This window comes from Hyla sarda, chromosome 1 (assembly GCF_029499605.1).
Source record: "Hyla sarda isolate aHylSar1 chromosome 1, aHylSar1.hap1, whole genome shotgun sequence".
Taxonomy (NCBI): domain Eukaryota; kingdom Metazoa; phylum Chordata; class Amphibia; order Anura; family Hylidae; genus Hyla; species Hyla sarda.
Window position 1 is genome coordinate 259,008,961 of NC_079189.1, and position 21,378 is coordinate 259,030,338.

The following is a 21,378-nucleotide window of genomic DNA, read 5'->3' on the forward strand; positions in this document are numbered from 1 at the left end:
AATAATTTATTGATGCTTAAATCCACAGTATACAAGGTGTGAAGCTGTCGACGGCCATCCTAAGCTTAACGCGCCTGCTCTCGTCAGATTGCAGACTTTTACCCAGCTTAGGGCCTGGTAAGTACCAGCATGGGAGACTGGCTGGGAATCTCAGGTGTTGTTGACATTTTGCTCTGTAGCTCTGTAGACATTTTGCTCCGATTCCGAAAAGGATTTATTGATGCTTAAATCCACAATATACAGGGTGTGAAGCCGTCTACGGCTATCCTAAGCTGAATGCGCCTGTTCTTGTCAGATCGCAGACTGCTGCCCGGCAAGTACGGGCATGGGAGACTGGCTGGGAATCTCAGGTGTTGTTGACATTTTGCTCTGTAGCTCTGTAGACATTCCGCTTTGATTCCAAAAATAATTTATTGATGCTTAAATCCACAGTATACAAGGTGTGAAGCTGTCGACGGCCATCCTAAGCTTAACGCGCCTGCTCTCGTCAGATCGCAGACTGGTACAGATCTTAGGGCCCGGTAAGTACCGGCATGGGACACTGGCTGGGAATCCCGGCTGCCGTTGACATTTTGCTCTGTTGCCGCCTTCCGTTCCGATTCCGAAAAGGATTTATTGATGTTTAAATGCACAGTATACAAAGTGTGAAGCTGTCAACGGCCATCCTAAGCTGAATTCGCCTGCTCTCGTCAGATCGCAGACTGCTGGCCGGCAAGTACGGGCATGGGAGACTGGCTGGCAATCCAAGGTGCTATTGACATTTTGCTCTGTTGCCGCCTTCCTCTCCGATTAAAAAAAATATTTATTGATGCTTAAATCCACAGTATACAAGGCGTGAAGATGTCAACGGCCATCCTAAGCTGAACGCGCCTGCTCTCGTCAGATCGCAGACTGCTACGCAGCTTAGGGCCCAGTAAGTACCGGCATGGGAGACTGGCTGGGAATCCCGGGTGCAGTTGCCGCCTTCCGTTCCGATTCCAAAAAGGATTTATTGATGCTTAAATGCACAGTATAAAAAGCATGAAGCTGTCAATGGCCATCCTAAGCTGAACGTGCCTGCTCTCGTCAGATCGCAGACTGGTACAGATCTTGGGGCCCGGTAAGTACCGGCATGGGACACTGGCTGGGAATCCTGGCTGCCGTTGACATTTTGCTCTGTTGCCGCCTTCCGTTCCGATTCCGAAAAGGATTTATTGATGCTTAAATGCACAGTATAAAAAGCATGAAGCTGTCAAAGGCCATCCTAAGCTGAACGCGCCTGCTCTCGTCAGATCGCAGACTGCTACCCAGCTTAGTGCCCGGTAAGTACTGGCATGGGAGACTGGCTGGGAATCCCGGTTGCCGTTGACATTTTGCTCTATTGCTGCCTTCCGCTCCGATTCCAAAAATAATTTATTGATGCTTAAATCCACAGTATACAAGGTGTGAAGCTGTCGACGGCCATCCTAAGCTTAACGCGCCTGCTCTCGTCAGATCGCAGACTTTTACCCAGCTTAGGGCCTGGTAAGTATCAGCATGGGAGACTGGCTGGGAATCTCAGGTGTTGTTGACATGTAGCTCTGTAGACATTTTGCTCCGATTTCGAAAAGGATTTATTGATGCTTAAATCCACAGTATACAGGGTGTGAAGCCGTCTACGGCTATCCTAAGCTGAATGCTCCTGTTCTTGTCAGATCGCAGACTGCTGCCCGGCAAGTACGGGCATGGGAGACTGGCTGGCAATCCAAGGTGCTATTGACATTTTGCTCTGTTGCCGCCTTCCTCTCCGATTAAAAAAAATATTTATTGATGCTTAAATCCACAGTATACAAGGCGTGAAGATGTCAACGGCCATCCTAAGCTGAACGCGCCTGCTCTCGTCAGATCGCAGACTGCTACGCAGCTTAGGGCCCAGTAAGTACCGGCATGGGAGACTGGCTGGGAATCCCGGGTGCAGTTGACATTTTGCTCTGTTTCTGCTCCGATTCCGAAAATTATTTATTGATGCTTAAATCCACAGTATACAAAGTGTGAAGCTGTCAACGGCCATCCTAAGCCTGAACGTGCCTGCTCTCCTCAGATCGCAGACTGCTGCCCAGCAGATACCGGCATGGGAGACTGGCTGGCAATCCAAGGTGCCATTGACATTTTGCTCTGTTGCCGCCTTCCTCTCCGATTAATAAAAATATTTATTGATGCTTAAATCCACAATATACAACTCATAAAGATGTCAACGGCCATCCTAAGCTGAGCGCGCCTGCTCTCGTCAGATCGCAGACTGCTACCCAGCTTAGGGCCTAGTAAGTACCGGCATGGGAGACTGGCTGGGAATCCCGGGTGCAGTTGACATTTTGCTCTGTTGCCGCCTTCTGTTCCGATTCCGAAAAGGATTTATTGATGCTTAAATGCACAGTATAAAAAACACGAAGCTGTCAAAGGCCATCCTAAGCTGAACGCGCCTGCTCTCGTCAGATCGCAGACTGCTACCCAGCTTAGGGCCTGGTAAGTACCAGCATGGGAGACTGGCTGGGAATCCCGGGTGCAGTTGACATTTTAATCTGTTGCCGCCTTCCGCTCCGATTCCGAAAAGGATTTATTGATGCTTAAATCCACAGTATACAAAGTGTGAAGCTGTCAACAGCCATCCTAGGCTGAACTCGCCTGCTCTCGTCAGATCGCAGACTGCTACCCAACTCAGGGCCTGGTAAGTACCAGCATGGGAGACTGGCTGGAATCCCGGGTGCAGTTAACATTTTAATCTGTTGCCGCCTTCCGCTCCGATTCGGAAAAGGATTTATTGATGCTTAAATCCACAATATACAGCGTGTGAAGCTGTCAATGGCCATCCTAAGCCTGAACGTGCCTGCTCTCCTCAGATCGCAGACTGCTGCCCGGCAGATACAGGCATGGGAGACTGGCTGGCAATCCAAGGTGCCATTGACATTTTGCTCTGTTGCCGCCTTCCTCTCCGATTAATAAAAATATTTATTGATGCTTAAATCCACAATATACAAGGCGTGAAGATGTCAATGGCCATCCTAAGCTGAACGCGCCTGCTCTCGTCAGATCGCAGACTGCTACCCAGCTTAGGGCCCGGTAAGTACCAGCATGGGAGACTGGCTGGGAATCCCGGGTGCAGTTGACATTTTGCTCTGTTTCTGCTCCGATTCCGAAAATTATTTATTGATGCTTAAATCCACAGTATACAAAGTGTGAAGCTGTCAACGGCCATCCTAAGCCTGAACGTGCCTGCTCTCCTCAGATCGCAGACTGCTGCCCGGCAGATACCGGCATGGGAGACTGGCTGGCAATCCAAGGTGCCATTGACATTTTGCTCTGTTGCCGCCTTCCTCTCCGATTAATAAAAATATTTATTGATGCTTAAATCCACAATATACAAGGCGTGAAGATGTCAACGGCCATCCTAAGCTGAACACGCCTGCTCTTGTCAGATCGCAGACTGCTACCCAGCTTAGGGCCTAGAAAGTACCGGCATGGGAGACTGGCTGGGAATCCCGGGTGCAGTTGACATTTTGCTCTGTTGCCGCCTTCTGTTCCGATTCCGAAAAGGATTTATTGATGCTTAAATGCACAGTATAAAAAACACGAAGCTGTCAAAGGCCATCCTAAGCTGAACGCGCCTGCTCTCGTCAGATCGCAGACTGGTACAGATCTTAGGGTCCGGTAAGTACCAGCATGGGACACTGGCTGGGAATCCCGGCTGCCGTTGACATTTTGCTCTGTTGCCGCCTTACGTTCCGATTCCGAAAAGGATTTATTGATGCTTAAATGCACAGTATAAAGGGCGAGAAGCTGTCAACAGCCATCCTAAGCTGAATGCGCCTGCTCTCGTCAGATCACAGACTGCTACCCAGCTTAGGGCCTGGTAAGTACCAGCATGGAAGACTGGCTGGGAATCCCAAGTGTCGTTGACATTTTGCTCTGTTGCCGCCTTCCGCTCCGATTCCGAAAAGGATTTATTGATGCTTAAATCCACAGTAAACAGGGTGTGAAGATGTCTACGGCCATCCTAAGCTGAATGCGCCTGTTCTCGTCAGATCGCAGACTGCTACCCAGCTTCGGGCCTCGTAAGTACCAGCTTGGGAGACTGGCTGGGAATCCCGTGTGCAGTTTACATTTTGCTCTGTTTCTGTTCCGATTCCGAAAATTATTTATTGATTCTTAAATCCACAGTATACAAAGTGTGAAGCTGTCAACCACCATCCTAAGCTGTATGCGCCTGCTCTCGTCAGAACGCAGACTGCTACCCAGCTTAGGGCCTGGTAAGTACCAGCATGGGAGACTGGCTGGGAATCCCGGGTGCAGTTGACATTTTAATCTGTTGCCGCCTTCCGCTCCGATTCGGAAAATGATTTATTGATGCTTTAATCCACAATATACAGGGTGTGAAGCTGTCAACGGCCATCCTAAGCCTGAACGTGCCTGCTCTCCTCAGATCGCAGACCGCTGCCCGGCTGATACCGGCATGGGAGACTGGCTGGCAATCCAAGGTGCCATTGACATTTTGCTCTGTTGCCGCCTTCCTCTCCGATTAATAAAAATATTTATTGATGCTTAAATCCACAATATACAACGCGTAAAGATGTCAACCGCATCCTATGCTGAACGCGCCTGCTCTCGTTAGATCGCAGACTGCTACCCAGCTTAGGGCCTGGTAAGTACCAGCATGGGAGACTGGCTGGGAATCCCGTGTGCAGTTGACATTTTGCTCTGTTGCCGCCTTCTGTTCCGATTCCGAAAAGGATTTATTGATGCTTAAATGCAGAGTATAAAAAGCTTGAAGCTGTCAATGGGCATCCTAAGCTGAACGCGCCTGCTCTCGTCCGATCGCAGACTGCTACCCAGCTTAGGGCCCGGTAAATACTGGCATGTGAGACTGGCTGGGAATCCCGGTTGCCGTTGGCATCTTGCTCTATTGCTGCCTTCCGCTCCGATTCCGAAAATAATTTATTGATGCTTAAATCCACAGTATACAAGGTGTGAAGCTGTCGACGGCCATCCTAAGCTTAACGCGCCTGCTCTCGTCAGATCGCAGACTGGTACAGATCTTAGGGCCCAGTAAGTACCGGCATGGGACACTGGCTGGGAATCCCGACTGTCGTTGACATTTTGCTCTGTTGCCGCCTTCCGTTCCGGTTCCGGTTCCGGTTCCGATTCCGAAAAGGATTTATTGATGCTTAAATGCACAGTATACAAAGTGTGAAGCTGTCAACGGCCATCCTCAGCTGAACGCGCCTGCTCTCATCAGATCGCAGACTGCTACCAAGCTTAGGGCCCGGTAAGTACCAGCATGGGAGACTGGCTGGGAATCCCGGGTGCAGATGACATTTTAATCTGTCGCCGCTTTCCACTCCGATTCGGAAAAGGATTTATTGATGCTTAAATGCACAGTATAAAGGGAGTGAAGCTGTCAACGGCCATCCTAAGCTGAACGCACCTGCTCTCGTCAGATCGCAGACTGCTACCCAGCTTAGGGCCCGGTAAGTACCAGCATGGGAGACTGGCTGGGAATCCCAGGTGTTGTTGACATTTTGCTCTGTAGCCACCTTCCGCTCCGATTCCGAAAAGGATTTATTGATGCTTAAATCCACAGTATACAGGGTGTGAAGCCGTCTACGGCTATCCTAAGCTGAATGTGCCTGTTCTTGTCAGATCGCAGACTGCTGCCCGGCAAGTACGGGCATGGGAGACTGGCTGGGAATCCCGGGTGCCGTTAACATTTTGCTCTATTGCTGCCTTCCGCTCCGATTCCGAAAATAATTTATTGATGCTTAAATCCACAGTATACAAGGTGTGAAGCTGTCGACGGCCATCCTAAGCTTAACACGCCTGCTCTCGTCAGATCGCAGACTGGTACAGATCTTAGGGCCCGGTAAGTACCGGCATGGGACACTGGCTGGGAATCCCGTCTGCCGTTGACATTTTGCTCTGTTGCCGCCTTCCGTTCCGATTCCGAAAAGGATTTATTGATGTTTAAATGCACAGTATACAAAGTGTGAAGCTGTCAACGGCCATCCTAAGCTGAATTCGCCTGCTCTCGTCAGATCGCAGACTGCTACCCAGCTTAGGGCCTGGTAAGTACCAGCATGGGAGACTGGCTGGGAACCCCGGGTGCAGTTGACATTTTAATATGTTGCCGCCTTCCGCTCCGATTCGGAAAAGGATTTATTGATGCTTAAATGCACAGTATAAAGGGCGTGAAGCTGTCAACGGCCATCCTAAGCTGAACGCGCCTGCTCTCGTCAGATCGCAGACTGCTACCCAGCTTAGGGCCCGGTAAGTACCAGCATGGGAGACTGGCTGGGAATCTCAGGTGTTGTTGACATTTTGCTCTGTAGCTCTGTAGACATTTTGCTCCGATTTCGAAAAGGATTTATTGATGCTTAAATCCACAGTATACAGGGTGTGAAGCCGTCTACGGCTATCCTAAGCTGAATGCGCCTGTTCTTGTCAGATCGCAGACTGCTGCCCGGCAAGTACGGGCATGGGAGACTGGCTGGCAATCCAAGGTGCTATTGACATTTTGCTCTGTTGCCGCCTTCCTCTCCGATTAAACAAAATATTTATTGATGCTTAAATCCACAGTATACAAGGCGTGAAGATGTCAATGGCCATCCTAAGCTGAACGCGCCTGCTCTCGTCAGATCGCAGACTGCTACGCAGCTTAGGGCCCAGTAAGTACCGGCATGGGAGACTGGCTGGGAATCCCGGGTGCAGTTGACATTTTGCTCTGTTGCCGCCTTCCGTTCCGATTCCGAAAAGGATTTATTGATGCTTAAATGCACAGTATAAAAAGCATGAAGCTGTCAATGGCCATCCTAAGCTGAACGCGCCTGCTCTCGTCAGATCGCAGACTGGTACAGATCTTGGGGCCCGGTAAGTACCGGCATGGGACACTGGCTGGGAATCCTGGCTGCCGTTGACATTTTGCTCTGTTGCCGCCTTCCGTTCCGATTCCGAAAAGGATTTATTGATGCTTAAATGCACAGTATAAAGGGCGAGAAGCTGTCAATGGCCATCCTAAGCTGAACGCGCCTGCTCTCGTCAGATCGCAGACTGCTACCCAGCTTAGGGCCCGGTAAGTACTAGCATGGGAGACTGACTGGGAATCCCAGGTGTCGTTGACATTTTGCTCTGTTGCCGCCTTCTGCTCCGATTCCGAAAAGGATTTATTGATGCTTAAATCCACAGTATACAGGGTGTGAAGATGTCTACGGCCATCCTAAGCTGAATGTGCCTGTTCTCGTCAGATCGCAAACTGCTACCCAGCTTTGGGCCTGGTAAGTACCAGCATGGGGGACTGGCTGGGAATCCCGTGTGCAGTTGACATTTTGCTCTGTTTCTACTCCGATTCCGAAAATTATTTATTGATGCATAAATCCACAGTATACAAAGTGTGAAGCTGTCAATGGCCATCCTAAGCTGAACGCGCCTGCTCTCGTCAGATCGCAGACTGCTACCCAGCTTAGGGCCTGGTAAGTACCAGCATGGGAGACTGGCTGGAATCCCGGGTGCAGTTGACATTTTAATCTGTTGCCGCCTTCCGCTCCGATTCGGAAAAGGATTTATTGATGCTTAAATCCACAATATACAGGGTGTGAAGCTGTCAACGGCCATCCTAAGCTCAACGTGTCTGCTCTCCTCAGATCGCAGACTGCTGCCCGGCAGATACCGGCATGGGAGACTGGCTGGCAATCCAAGGTGCCATTGACATTTTGCTATGTTGCCGCCTTCCTCTCCGATTAATAAAAATATTTATTGATGCTTAAATCCACAATATACAAGGCGTGAAGATGTCAACGGCCATCCTAAGCTGAACGTGCCTGCTCTCGTCAGATCGCAGACTGCTTCCCAGCTTAGGGCCCAGTAAGTACCGGCATGGGAGACTGGCTGGGAATCCCGGGTGCAGTTGACATTTTGCTCTGTTGCCGCCTTCCGTTCCGATTCCGAAAAGGATTTATTGATGCTTAAATGCACAGTATAAAAAGCATGAAGCTGTCAATGGCCATCCTAAGCTGAACGCGCCTGCTCTCGTCAGATCGCAGACTGCTACCCAGCTTAGGGCCCAGTAAGTAACGGCATGGGAGACTGGCTGGGAATCCCGAGTGCAGTTGACATTTTGCTCTGTTGCCGCCTTCCGTTCCGATTCCGAAAAGGATTTATTGATGCTTAAATGCACAGTATAAAAATCTTGAAGCTGTCAATGGCCATCCTAAGCTGAACGCGCCTGCTCTTGTCAGATCGCAGACTGCTACCCAGCTTAGGGCCCGATAAGTACTGGCATGGGAGACTGGATGGGAATCCCGGTTGCCGTTGACATTTTGCTCTATTGCAGCCTTCCGCTCCGATTCCGAAAAGAATTTATTGATGCTTAAATTCACAGTATACAAGGTGTGAATCTGTCGACGGCCATCCTAAGCTTAACGCGCCTGCTCTCGTTAGATCGCAGACTGGTACAGATCTTAGGGCCCAGTAAGTACCGGCATGGGACACTGGCTGGGAATCCCGGCTGCCGTTGACATTTTGCTCTGTTGCCGCCTTCTGCTCCGATTCCGAAAAGGATTTATTGATGCTTAAATCCACAGTATACAGGGTGTGAAGATGTCTACGGCCATCCTAAGCTGAATGTGCCTGTTCTCGTCAGATCGCAGACTGCTACCCAGCTTCGGGCCTGGTAAGTACCAGCATGGGAGTCTGGCTGGGAATCCCGGGTGCAGTTGACATTTTGCTCTGTTTCTGCTCCGATTCCGAAAATTATTTATTGATGCTTAAATCCACAGTATACAAAGTGTGAAGCTGTCAACGGCCATCCTAAGCTGAACGCGCCTGCTCTCGTCAGATCGCAGACTGCTACCCAGCTTAGGGCCTGGTAAGTACCAGCATGGGAGACTGGCTGGAATCCCGGGTGCAGTTGACATTTTAATCTGTTGCCGCCTTCCGCTCCGATTCGGAAAAGGATTTATTGATGCTTAAATCCACAATATACAGGGTGTGAAGCTGTCAACGGCCATCCTAAGCTGAACGGGTCTGCTCTCCTCAGATCGCAGACTGCTGCCCGGGAGATACCGGCATGGGAGACTGGCTGGCAATCCAAGGTGCTATTGACATTTTGCTATGTGTCCGCCTTCCTCTCATATTAATAAAAATATTTATTGATGCTTAAATCCACAATATACAAGGCGTGAAGATGTCAACGGCCATCCTAAGCTGAACGCGCCTACTCTCGTCAGATCGCAGACTGCTACCCAGCTTAGGGCCCGGTAAGTACTGGCATGGGAGACTGGCTGGGAATCCCGGTTGCCGTTGACATTTTGCTCTATTGCTGCCTTCCGCTCCGATTGCGAAAATAATTTATTGATGCTTAAATCCACAGTATACAAGGTGTGAAGCTGTCGACGGCCATCCTAAGCTTAACGCGCCTGCTCTCGTCAGATCGCAGACTTTTACCGAGCTTAGGGCCTGGTAAGTACCAGCATGGGAGACTGGCTGGGAATCTCAGGTGTTGTTGACATTTTGCTCTGTAGCTCTGTAGACATTTTGCTCCGATTCCGAAAAGGATTTCTTGATGCTTAAATCCACAATATACAGGGTGTGAAGCTGTCTACCGCTATCCTAAGCTGAATGCGCCTGTTCTTGTCAGATCGCAGACTGCTGCCCGGCAAGTACGGGCATGGGAGGCTGGCTGGCAATCCAAGGTGCTATTGTCATTTTGCTCTGTTGCCGCCTTCCTCTCCGATTAAAAAAAAATATTTATTGATGCTTAAATCCACAGTATACAAGGTGTGAAGCTGTCGACGGCCATCCTAAGCTTAACGCGCCTGCTCTCGTCAGATCGCAGACTGGTACAGATCTTAGGGCCCGGTAAGTACAGGCATGGGACACTGGCTGGGAATCCCGGCTGCCGTTGACATTTTGCTCTGTTGCCGCCTTCCGTTCCGCTCCGATTCGGAAAAGGATTTATTGATGCTTAAATGCACAGTATAATTGCCGAGAAGCTGTCAACGGCCATTCTAAGCTGAACGTGCCTGCTCTCGTCAGATCGCAGACTGCTACCCAGCTTAGGGCCTGGTATGTACCAGCATGGGAGACTGGCTGGGAATCTCAGGTGTTGTTGACATTTTGCTCTGTAGCTCTGTAGACATTTTGCTCCGATTTCGAAAAGGATTTATTGATGCTTAAATCCACAGTATACAGGGTGTGAAGCCGTCTACGGCTATCCTAAGCTGAATGCGCCTGTTCTTGTCAGATCGCAGACTGCTGCCCGGCAAGTACGGGCATGGGAGACTGGCTGGCAATCCAAGGTGCTATTGACATTTTGCTCTGTTGCCGCCTTCCTCTCCGATTAAAAAAAATATTTATTGATGCTTAAATCCACAGTATACAAGGCGTGAAGATGTCTACGGCCATCCTAAGCTGAACGCGCCTGCTCTCGTCAGATCGCAGACTGCTACGCAGCTTAGGGCCCATTAAGTACCGGCATGGGAGACTGGCTGGGAATCCCGGGTGCAGTTGACATTTTGCTCTGTTTCTGCTCCGATTCCGAAAATTATTTATTGATGCTTAAATCCACAGTATACAAAATGTGAAGCTGTCAACGGCCATCCTAAGCCTGAACGTGCCTGCTCTCCTCAGATCGCAGACTGCTGCCCGGCAGATACCGGCATGGGAGACTGGCTGGCAATCCAAGGTGCCATTGACATTTTGCTCTGTTGCCGCCTTCCTCTCCGATTAATAAAAATATTTATTGATGCTTAAATCCACAATATACAACGCATAAAGATGTCAACGGCCATCCTAAGCTGAACGCGCCTGCTCTCGTCAGATCGCAGACTGCTACCCAGCTTAGGGCCAAGTAAGTACCGGCATGGGAGACTGGCTGGGAATCCCGGGTGCAGTTGACATTTTGCTCTGTTGCCGCCTTCTGTTCCGATTCCGAAAAGGATTTATTGATGCTTAAATGCACAGTATAAAAAACACGAAGCTGTCAAAGGCCATCCTAAGCTGAACGCGCCTGCTCTCGTCAGATCGCAGACTGCTACCCAGCTTAGTGCCTGGTAAGTTCCAGCATGGGAGACTGGCTGGGAATCCCGGGTGCAGTTGACATTTTAATCTGTTGCCGCCTTCCGCTCCGATTCGGAAAAGTATTTATTAATGCTTAAATCCACAGTATACAAAGTGTGAAGCTGTCAACAGCCATCCTAGGCTGAACGCGCCTGCTCTCGTCAGATCGCAGACTGCTACCCAACTCAGGGCCTGGTAAGTACCAGCATGGGAGACTGGCTGGAATCCCGGGTGCAGTTGACATTTTAATCTGTTGCCGCCTTCCGCTCCGATTCGGAAAAGGATTTATTGATGCTTAAATCCACAATATACAGCGTGTGAAGCTGTCAATGGCCATCCTAAGCCTGAACGTGCCTGCTCTCCTCAGATCGCAGACTGCTGCCCGGCAGATACAGGCATGGGAGACTGGCTGGCAATCCAAGGTGCCATTGACATTTTGCTCTGTTGCCGCCTTCCTCTCCGATTAATAAAAATATTTATTGATGCTTAAATCCACAATATACAAGGCGTGAAGATTTCAATGGCCATCCTAAGCTGAACGCACCTGCTCTCGTCAGATCGCAGACTGCTACCCAGCTTAGGGCCCGGTAAGTACCAGCATGGGAGACTGGCTGGGAATCCCGGGTGCAGTTGACATTTTGCTCTGTTTCTGCTCCGATTCCGAAAAATTATTTATTGATTCTTAAATCCACAGTATACAAAGTGTGAAGCTGTCAACCACCATCCTAAGCTGAATGCGCCTGCTCTCGTCAGAACGCAGACTGCTACCCAGCTTAGGGCCTGGTAAGTACCAGCATGGGAGACTGGCTGGGAATCCCTGGTGCAGTTGACATTTTAATCTGTTGCCGCCTTCCGCTCCGATTCGGAAAATGATTTATTGATGCTTTAATCCACAATATACAGGGTGTGAAGCTGTCAACGGCCATCCTAAGCCTGAACGTGCCTGCTCTCCTCAGATCGCAGACCGCTGCCCGGCAGATACCGGCATGGGAGACTGGCTGGCAATCCAAGGTGCCGTTGACATTTTGCTCTGTTGCCGCCTTCCTCTCCGATTAATAAAAATATTTATTGATGCTTAAATCCACAATATACAACCCGTTAAGATGTCAACGGCCATCCTAAGCTGAACGCGCCTGCTCTCGTTAGATCGCAGACTGCTACCCAGCTTAGGGCCTGGTAAGTACCAGCATGGGAGACTGGCTGGGAATCCCGTGTGCAGTTGACATTTTGCTCTGTTGCCGCCTTCTGTTCCGATTCCGAAAAGGATTTATTGATGCTTAAATGCAGAGTATAAAAAGCTTGAAGCTGTCAATGGCCATCCTAAGCTGAACGCGCCTGCTCTCGTCAGATCGCAGACTGCTACCCAGCTTAGGGCCCGGTAAGTACTGGCATGTGAGACTGGCTGGGAATCCCGGTTGCCGTTGACATCTTGCTCTATTGCTGCCTTCCGCTCCGATTCCGAAAAGAATTTATTGATGCTTAAATCCACAGTATACAAGGTGTGTAGCTGTCGACGGCCATCCTAAGCTTAACGCGCCTGCTCTCGTCAGATCGCAGACTGGTACAGATCTTAGGGCCCGGTAAGTACCGGCATGGGACACTGGCTGGGAATCCCGGCTGCCGTTGACATTTTGCTCTGTTTCTGCTCCGATTCCGAAAATTATTTATTGATGCTTAAATCCACAGTATACAAAATGTGAAGCTGTCAACGGCCATCCTAAGCCTGAACGTGCCTGCTCTCCTCAGATCGCAGACTGCTGCCCGGCAGATACCGGCATGGGAGACTGGCTGGCAATCCAAGGTGCCATTGACATTTTGCTCTGTTGCCGCCTTCCTCTCCGATTAATAAAAATATTTATTGATGCTTAAATCCACAATATACAACACATAAAGATGTCAACGGCCATCCTAAGCTGAACGCGCCTGCTCTCGTCAGATCGCAGACTGCTACCCAGCTTAGGGCCTAGTAAGTACCGGCATGGGAGACTGGCTGGGAATCCCGGGTGCAGTTGACATTTTGCTCTGTTGCCGCCTTCTGTTCCGATTCCGAAAAGGATTTATTGATGCTTAAATGCACAGTATAAAAAACACGAAGCTGTCAAAGGCCATCCTAAGCTGAACGCGCCTGCTCTCGTCAGATCGCAGACTGCTACCCAGCTTAGAGCCTGGTAAGTACCAGCATGGGAGACTGGCTGGGAATCCCGGGTGCAGTTGACATTTTAATCTGTTGCCGCCTTCCGCTCCGATTCGGAAAAGGATTTATTGATGCTTAAATCCACAGTATACAAACTGTGAAGCTGTCAACAGCCATCCTAGGCTGAACGCGCCTGCTCTCGTCAGATCGCAGACTGCTACCCAACTCAGGGCCTGGTAAGTACCAGCATGGGAGACTGGCTGGAATCCCGGGTGCAGTTGACATTTTAATCTGTTGCCGCCTTCCGCTCCGATTCGGAAAAGGATTTATTGATGCTTAAATCCACAATATACAGCGTGTGAAGCTGTCAATGGCCATCCTAAGCCTGAACGTGCCTGCTCTCCTCAGATCGCAGACTGCTGCCCGGCAGATACAGGCATGGGAGACTGGCTGGCAATCCAAGGTGCCATTGACATTTTGCTCTGTTGCCGCCTTCCTCTCCGATTAATAAAAATATTTATTGATGCTTAAATCCACAATATACAAGGCGTGAAGATTTCAATGGCCATCCTAAGCTGAACGCGCCTGCTCTCGTCAGATCGCAGACTGCTACCCAGCTTAGGGCCCGGTAAGTACCAGCATGGGAGACTGGCTGGGAATCCCGGGTGCAGTTGACATTTTGCTCTGTTTCTGCTCCGATTCCGAAAATTATTTATTGATGCTTAAATCCACAGTATACAAAGTGTGAAGCTGTCAACGGCCATCCTAAGCCTGAACTTGCCTGCTCTCCTCAGATCGCAGACTGCTGCCCGGCAGATACCGGCATGGGAGACTGGCTGGCAATCCCGGGTGCAGTTGACATTTTGCTCTGTTGCCGCCTTCTGTTCCGATTCCGAAAAGGATTTATTGATGCTTAAATGCACAGTATAAAAAACACGAAGCTGTCAAAGGCCATCCTAAGCTGAACGCGCCTGCTCTCGTCAGAGCGCAGACTGGTACAGATCTTAGGGTCCGGTAAGTACCGGCATGGGACACTGGCTGGGAATCCCGGCTGCCGTTGACATTTTGCTCTGTTGCCGCCTTCCGTTCCGATTCCGAAAAGGATTTATTGATGCTTAAATGCACAGTATAAAGGGCGAGAAGCTGTCAACAGCCATCCTAAGCTGAACGCGCCTGCTCTCGTCAGATCACAGACTGCTACCCAGCTTAGGGCCTGGTAAGTACCAGCATGGAAGACTGGCTGGGAATCCCAAGTGTCGTTGACATCTTGCTCTGTTGCCGCCTTCCGCTCCGATTCCGAAAAGGATTTATTGATGCTTAAATCCACAGTAAACAGGGTGTGAAGATGTCTACGGCCATCCTAAGCTGAATGCGCCTGTTCTCGTCAGATTGCAGACTGCTACCCAGCTTCGGGCCTCGTAAGTACCAGCTTGGGAGACTGGCTGGGAATCCCGTGTGCAGTTTACATTTTGCTCTGTTTCTGTTCCGATTCCGAAAATTATTTATTGATTCTTAAATCCACAGTATACAAAGTGTGAAGCTGTCAACCACCATCCTAAGCTGAATGCGCCTGCTCTCGTCAGAACCCAGACTGCTACCCAGCTTAGGGCCTGGTAAGTACCAGCATGGGAGACTGGCTGGGAATCCCGGGTGCAGTTGACATTTTAATCTGTTGCCGCCTTCCGCTCCGATTCGGAAAATGATTTATTGATGCTTTAATCCACAATATACAGGGTGTGAAGCTGTCAACGGCCATCCTAAGCCTGAACGTGCCTGCTCTCCTCAGATCGCAGACTGCTACCCAGCTTAGGGCCCGGTAAGTACCAGCATGGGAGACTGGCTGGGAATCTCAGGTGTTGTTGACATTTTGCTCTGTAGCTCTGTAGACATTTTGCTCCGATTTCGAAAAGGATTTATTGATGCTTAAATCCACAGTATACAGGGTGTGAAGCCGTCTACGGCTATCCTAAGCTAAATGCGCCTGTTCTTGTCAGATCGCAGACTGCTGCCCGGCAAGTACAGGCATGGGAGACTGGCTGGCAATCCAAGGTGCTATTGACATTTTGCTCTGTTGCCGCCTTCCTCTCCGATTAAAAAAAATATTTATTGATGCTTAAATCCACAGTATACAAGGCGTGAAGATGTCAACGGCCATCCTAAGCTGAACGCGCCTGCTCTCGTCAGATCGCAGACTGCTACCCAGCTTAGGGCCCGGTAAGTACCAGCATGGTAGACTGGCTGGGAATCCCAGGTGTTGTTGACATTTTGCTCTGTAGCCACCTTCCGCTCCGATTCCGAAAAGGATTTATTGATGCTTAAATCCACAGTATACAGTGTGTGAAGCCGTCTACGGCTATCCTAAGCTGAATGTGCCTGTTCTTGTCAGATCGCAGACTGCTGACGGCAAGTACGGGCATGGGAGACTTGCTGGCAATCCAAGGTGCTATTGACATTTTGCTCTGTTGCCACCTTCCTCTCCGATTAAAAAAAATATTTATTGATGCTTAAATCCACAGTATACAAGGCGTGAAGATGTCAACGGCCATCCTAAGCTGAACGCGCCTGCTCTCGTCAGATCGCAGATTGCTACGCAGCTTAGGGCCCAGTAAGTACCGGCATGGGAGACTGGCTGGGAATCCCGGGTGCAGTTGACGTTTTGCTCTGTTGCCGCCTTCCGTTCCGATTCCTAAAAGGATTTATTGATGCTTAAATGCACAGTATAAAAAGCATTAAGCTGTCAATGGCCATCCTAAGCTGAACGCGCCTGCTCTCGTCAGATCGCAGACTGCTACCCAGCTTAGGGCCCGGTAAGTATTGGCATGGGAGACTGGCAGGGAATCCCGGGTGCCGTTGACATTTTGCTCTATTGCTGCCTTCAGCTCCGATTCCGAAAATAATTTATTGATGCTTAAATCCACAGTATACAAGGTATGAAGCTGTCGACGGCCATCCTAAGCTGAACGCGCCTGCTCTCGTCAGATCGCAGACTGCTACGCAGCTTAGGGCCCAGTAAGTACCGGCATGGGACACTGGCTGGGAATCCCGGCTGCCGTTGACATTTTGCTCTGTTGCCGCCTTCCGTTCCGATTCCGAAAAGGATTTATTGATGCTTAAATGCACAGTATAAAGGGCAAGAAGCTGTCAACGGCCATCCTAAGCTGAGCGCGCCTGCTCTCGTCAGATCGTAGACTGATACCCAGCTTAGGGCCCGGTAAGTACCAGCATGGGAGACTGGCTTGGAATCTCAGGTGTTGTTGACATTTTGCTCTGTAGCTCTGTAGACATTTTCCTCTGTTGCCGCCTTTCGTTCCGATTCCAAAAAGGATTTATTGATGCTTAAATGCACAGTATAAAGGGCGAGAAGCTGTCAACGGCCATCCTAAGGTGAACGCGCCTGCTCTCGTCAGATCGCAGACTGCTACCCAGCTTAGGGCCCGGTAAGTACCAGCATGAGAGACTGGCTGGGAATCCCATTTGTCGTAGACATTTTGCTTTGTTGCCGCCTTCCGCTCCGATTCCGAAAAGGATTTATTGATGCTTAAATCCACAGTATATAGGGTGTGAAGATGTCTACGGCCATCCTAAGCTGAATGCGCCTGTTCTTGTCAGATCGTAGACTGCTACCCAGCTTCAGGCCTGGTAAGTACCAGCATGGGAGACTGGCTGGGAATCCCGAGTACAGTTGACATTTTGCTCTGTTTCTGCTCCGATTCCGAAAATTATTTGTTGATGCTTAAATCCACAGTATACAAAGTGTAAAGCTGTCAACGGCCATCCTAAGCTGAACGCGCCTGCTCTTGTCAGATCGCAGACTGCTACCCAGCTTAGGGCCTGGTAAGTACCAGCATGGGAGACTGGCCGTGAATCCCGGGTGCAGTTGACATTTTAATCTGTTGCCGCCTTCCGCTCCGATTCGGAAAAGGATTTATTGATGCTTAAATCCACAATATACAGGGTGTGAAGCTGTCAACGGCCATCCTAAGCCTGAACTTGCCTGCTCTCCTCAGATCGCAGACTGCTGCCCGGCAGATACCGGCATGGGAGACTGGCTGGCAATCCAAGGTGCCATTGACATTTTGCTCTGTTGCCGCCTTCTTCTCCGATTAATAAAAATATTTATTGATGCTTAAATCCACAATATACAAGGCATAAAGATGTCAACAGCCATCCTAAGCTGAATGCGCCTGCTCTCGTCAGATCGCAGACTGCTACCCAGCTTAGGGCCCAGTAAGTACCGACATGGGAGACTGGCTGGGAATCCCGGGTGCAGTTGACATTTTGCTCTGTTGCCGCCTTCCGCTCCGATTCGGAAAATGATTTATTGATGCTTAAATGCACAGTATAAAGGCTGTGAAGCTGTGAAGCTGTCAACTGCCATCCTAAGCTGAACGCGCCTGCTCTCGTCAGATCGCAGACTGCTACCCAGCTTAGGGCCTGGTAAGTACCAGCATGGGAGACTGGCTGGGAATCCCAGGTGTTGTTGACATTTTGCTCTGTAGCCGCCTTCCGCTCCGATTCCGAAAAGGATTTATTGATGCTTAAATCCACAGTATACAGGGTGTGAAGCCGTCTATGGCTATCCTAAGCTGAATGTGCCTGTTCTTGTCAGATCGCAGACTGCTGCCCGGCTATTGACATTTTGCTCTGTTGCCGCCTTCCTCTCTGATTCCGAAAAGGATTTATTGATGCTTAAATGCACAGTATAAAAAGCATGAAGCTGTCAATGGCCATCCTAAGCTGAACGCGCCTGCTCTCGTCAGATCGCAGACTGCTACCCAGCTTAGGGCCCGGTAAGTATTGGCGTGGGAGACTGCCTGGGAATCCCGGGTGCCGTTGACATTTTGCTCTATTGCTGCCTTCCGCTCCGATTCCGAAAATAATTTATTGATGCTTAAATCCACAGTATACAAGGTGTGAAGCTGTCGACGGCCATCCTAAGCTTAACGCGCCTGCTCTCGTCAGATCGCAGACTGGTACAGATCTTAGGGCCCGGTAAGTACCGGCATGGGAGACTGGCTGGGAATCCCGGCTGCCGTTGACATTTTGCTATTTTGCCGCCTTCCGTTCCGTTCCGATTCCGAAAAGGATTTATTGATGCTTAAATGCACAGTATAAAGGGCGAAAAGCTGTCAACGGCCATCCTAAGCTGAACGCGCCTGCTCTCGTCAGATCGCAGACTGCTACCCAGTTTACGGCCCGGTAAGTACCAGCATGGGAGACTGGCTGGGAATCCCAGGTGTCGTTGACATTTTGCTCTGTTGCCGCCTTACGCTCCGATTCCGAAAAGGATTTATTGATGCTTAAATCCACAGTATATAGGGTGTGAAGATGTCTACGGCCATCCTGAGCTGAATGCACCTGTTATTGTCAGATCGCAGACTGCTACCCAGCTTCGGGCCCAGTAGGTACCAGCATGGGAAACTGGCTGGGAATCCCAAGTGCAGTTGACATTTTGCTCTGTTTCTGCTCCGATTCCGAAAATTATTTATTGATGCTTAAATCCACAGTATACAAAGTGTGAAGCTGTCATCGGCCATCCTAAGCTGAACGCGCCTGCTCTCTTCAGATCGCAGACTGCTACCCAGCTTAGGGCCCGGCAGATACCGGCATGGGAGACTGGCAGGCAATCCAAGGTGCCATTGACATTTTGCTCTGTTGCCGCCTTCTTCTCCGATTAATAAAAATATTTATTGATGCTTAAATCCACAATATATAAGGCGTAAAGATGTCAACAGCCATCCTAAGCTGAACGCGCCTGCTCTCGTCAGATCGCAGACTGCTACCCAGATTAGGGCCCAGTAAGTACCGACATGGGAGACTGGCTGGGAATCCCGGGTGCAGTTGACATTTTGCTCTGTTTCTGCTCTGATTCCGAAAATTATTTATTGATGCTTAAATCCACAGTATACAAAGTGTGAAGCTGTCAACGGCCATCCTAAGCTTAACACGCCTGCTCTCGTCAGATCGCAGACTGCTACCCAGCTTAGGGCCTGGTAAATACCAGCATGGGAGACTGGCTGGGAATCCCGGCTGCAGTTGACATTTTACTCTGTTTCTGCTCCGATTCCGAAAATTATTTATTGATGCTTAAATCCACAGTATACAAAGTGTGAAGCTGTCAACGGCTATTCTAAGCTGAACGCGCCTGCTCTCGTCAGATCGCAGACTGCTACCCAGCTTAGGGCCTGGTAAGTACCAGCATGGGAGACAGGCTGGGAATCCCGGGTGCAGTTGACATTTTAATCTGTTGCCGCCTTCCGCTCCGATTCGGAAAAGGATTTATTGATTCTTAAATCCACAATATACAGCGAGTGAAGCTGTCAATGGCCATCCTAAGCCTGAACGTGCCTGCTCTCCTCAGATCGCAGACTGCTGCCCGGCAGATACAGGCATGGGAGACTGGCTGGCAATCCAAGGTGCCATTGACATTTTGCTCTGTTGCCGCCTTCCTCTCCGATTAATAAAAATATTTATTGATGCTTAAATCCACAATATACAAGGCGTGAAGATGTCAATGGCCATCCTAAGCTGAACGCGCCTGCTCTCGTCAGATCGCAGACTGCTACCCAGCTTAGGGCCCAGTAAGTACCGGCATGGGAGACTGGCTGGGAATCCCGGGTGCAGTTGACATTTTGCTCTGTTGCCGCCTTCCGTTCCGATTCCGAAAAGGATTTATTGATGCTTAAATGCACAGTATAAAAAGCATGAAGCTTTCAATGGCTATCCTAAGCTGAACGCGCCTGCTCTCGTCAGATCACAGACTGCTACCCAGCTTAGGGCCCGGTAAGTACTGGCATGGGAGGCTGGCTGGGAATCCCGGTTGCCGTTGACATTTTGCTCTATTGCTCCGATTCCGAAAAGAATTTATTGATGCTTAAATCCACAGTATACAAGGTGTGAAGCTGTCGACGGCCATCCTAAGATTAAAGCGCCTGCTCTCGTCAGATCGCAGACTGGTACAGATCTTAGGGCCCGGTAAGTACCGGCATGGGACACTGGCTGGGAATCCCGGCTGCCGTTGACATTTTGCTCTGTTGCCGCCTTCCGTTCCGATTCCGAAAAGGATTTATTGATGCTTAAATGCACAGTATAAAGGGCATGAAGCTGTCAACAGCCATCCTAAGCTGAACGCGCCTGCTCTAGTCAGATCGTAGACTGCTACCCAGCTTAGGGCCCCGTAAGTACCAGCATGGGAGACTGGCTGGGAATCTTAGGTGTTGTTGACATTTTGCTCTGTAGCTCTGTAGACATTTGCTCCGATTCCGAAAAGGATTTATTGATGCTTAAATCCACAGTATACAGGGTGTGAAGCCGTCTACGGCTATCCTAAGCTGAATGCGCCTGTTCTTGTCAGATCGCAGACTGCTGCCCGGCAAGTACAGGCATGGGAGACTGGCTGGCAATCCAAGGTGCTATTGACATTTTGCTCTGTTGCCGCCTTCCTCTCCGATTAAAAAAATATTTATTGATGCTTAAATCCACAATATACAGGGCGTGAAGATGTCAACGGCCATTATAAGCTGAACGCGCCTGCTCTCGTCAGATCGCAGACTGCTACCCAGCTTAGGGCCCGGTAAGTACTGGCATGGGAGACTGGCTGGAAATCCCGGGTGCCGTTGACATTTTGCTCTATTGCTGCCTTCCGCTCCGATTCCGAAAAGAATTTATTGATGCTTAAATCCACAGTATACAAGGTGTGAAGCTGTCGACGGCCATCCTAAGCTTAACGCGCCTGCTCTCGTCAGATCGCAGACTGGTACAGATCTTAGGGCCCGGTAAGTACTGGCATGGGACACTGGCTAGGAATGCCCGGCTGCCGTTGACATTTTGCTCTGTTGCCGCCTTCCGTTCCGATTCCGAAAAGGATTTATTGATGCTTAAATGCACAGTATAAAGGGCAAGAAGCTGTCAACGGCCATCCTAAGCTGAACGTGCCTGCTCTCGTCAGATCGCAGACTGCTACCCAGCTTAGGGCCCGGTAAGTAAAAGCATGGGAGACTGGCTGGGAATCCCAGGTGTAGTTGACATTTTGCTCTGTTGCCGCCTTCCGTTCCGATTCCGAAAAGGATTTATTGATGCTTAAATCCACAGTATACAGGGTGTGAAGATGTCTACGGCCATCCTAAGCTGAATGTGCCTGTTCTTGTCGGATCGCAGACTGCTACCCAGCTTCGGGCCTGGAA

The 21,378-nt window shown here is 49.9% G+C and overlaps 6 pseudogenes; all 6 read left to right on the forward strand.

The window, feature by feature from the left end:
• Window positions 1–5,409: 5,409 nt before the first annotated feature.
• Window positions 5,410–5,529, forward strand: LOC130332260 (5S ribosomal RNA; annotated as a pseudogene).
• Window positions 5,530–6,205: 676 nt separating this feature from the next.
• Window positions 6,206–6,325, forward strand: LOC130334260 (5S ribosomal RNA; annotated as a pseudogene).
• A 682-nt stretch (window positions 6,326–7,007) lies between these two features.
• LOC130317787 (5S ribosomal RNA) lies at window positions 7,008–7,127 on the forward strand (annotated as a pseudogene).
• Window positions 7,128–15,338: 8,211 nt separating this feature from the next.
• On the forward strand, window positions 15,339–15,458 carry LOC130352580 (5S ribosomal RNA; annotated as a pseudogene).
• A 2,103-nt stretch (window positions 15,459–17,561) lies between these two features.
• Window positions 17,562–17,681, forward strand: LOC130352195 (5S ribosomal RNA; annotated as a pseudogene).
• A 233-nt stretch (window positions 17,682–17,914) lies between these two features.
• Window positions 17,915–18,034, forward strand: LOC130323794 (5S ribosomal RNA; annotated as a pseudogene).
• Window positions 18,035–21,378: the final 3,344 nt, after the last annotated feature.